Genomic DNA, 1,715 nt, shown 5'->3' with positions numbered 1-1,715 from the left:
AGTCCCAGCTACTTGGGAGGCTGAGGCAGGAGAATGGCGGGAACCCGGGAGGCGGAGCTTGCAGTGAGCTGAGATCCGGCCACTGCACTCCAGCCTGGGCGACAGAGCAAGACTCCGCCTCAAAAAAAAAAACAAAAACAAACAACAAAAACAAAACAAAAAAAAAAAAAACTCCTTTCGCTATGCTGAACAATATCTATGATATGCAAATATCTAAACATTAGGGTTCACTGGGGCACTGAAATGATGCTTATAGGGGTCTCAAGTCAGCATAAAACGACACTGGAAATACAAAGTCTAGCACTTGAAGATTAGGGGAAGTGAGATGGTGGATGTAGTCCGGGCATAGTCATGCCTATAATCCCAGCACTATGGGAGGCTTAGGCAGGCAGATGGCTTAAGCCCAGGAGTTCGAGACCAGCCCAGGCAACATGGTGAAACTCTGTCTCTACAAAAAATACAAAAATTAGCCAGGCATGGTGGTGCATACCTGTGGTCCCAGCTACTCAGGAGGCTGAGGTGGGAGGATTGCTTGAGCCCAGGAAGTCGAGGTTGCAGTGAGCCAAGATTGTGCCACTGTATTCCAGCCTGGGCAATAAAGCGAGACTCTGTCTTTAAAAAAAAAAAAAAAAAACAGAGAGAGAGAGAGATGGCTGCTGAGATCAGCTTGGTTGTGGAGACCCCAACTCAGCTGGGCTAGAGGAATTAGAGACACACACACAGAAATATAGGTTGTGGAGTGGAAAATCAGGGGTCTCACAGCCTTCAGAGCTGAGAGCCCCGAACAGTTTGACCCACATATTTACTGACAGCAGTCCAGGGATAAGCATTATTTCCATAGATTATAGATTAACTAAAAGTATTCCTTACGGGAAACAAAGGGATGGGTCGAAATAAAGGGATGGGCTCTGGCTAGTTATCTGCAGCTTGAACATGTCCTTAAGGAACAGATCGCTCATGCTATTGTTTGTGGTTTCAGTAAGTGGTTTTCCGCCCTGGGTGGGCCAGGTGTTCCTTGCCCTCATTCCAGTAAAACGACAACCTTCCAGCGTGGGTGTCAAGGCCATCACAAGCATGTCACAGTGTTTACGGCCAGTTTTGGGGCCAGTTTATGGCCAGATTTGGGGGCCTGCTCCCAACAGATGGCAGATGTAGAAGACTCCATTCAGCATGCTGAAGAACATACCAGAAGCACAGAGGTCTAGGTTTTGTAGTTTACTGGGAAACTGCACTTATAATTTATTGGGAAACCACATAATTCTTGTAAGCACCTCCATTTAGCTTCTTGAGCAAAATACAGTAGTCTAAGTGCTTTGTCTTTGTAGTTTTAGAGGAATTGAGATGGCGCATACAAAAGGATTCCATTCTACTTGCTGAAACCATCCTGAAAATAAGTTTCTTCTTCTTGTAGTTTGTTGGAGGAATGGAGATGGTACATATAAGAGATTCCATTTGCTGCACAACACGCTGAAATTAGAGGTCTGGCTCTTGTAGTTTCCTGGGAAGGGCTGGTGATTTGGTGATCTGTCAGGTAGCAGATAACAGGAAATCAACTGATAATATATATATATATATTTATATTTTTTGAGACAGTCTTGCTCTGCCCAGGCTGGAGTGCAGTGGCACAATCTCAGCTCACTGTAACCTCTGCCTCCTGGGTTCAAGCGATTCTCCTGCCTCAGCCTCCCGAGTAGCTGGAATTACAGGCGCCTGCC

Source organism: Rhinopithecus bieti, unplaced genomic scaffold (assembly GCF_001698545.2).
Source record: "Rhinopithecus bieti isolate Rb0 unplaced genomic scaffold, ASM169854v2 scaffold_42219, whole genome shotgun sequence".
NCBI classification, from domain to species: Eukaryota; Metazoa; Chordata; class Mammalia; order Primates; family Cercopithecidae; genus Rhinopithecus; species Rhinopithecus bieti.
This window is presented reverse-complemented; position numbering follows the sequence as displayed.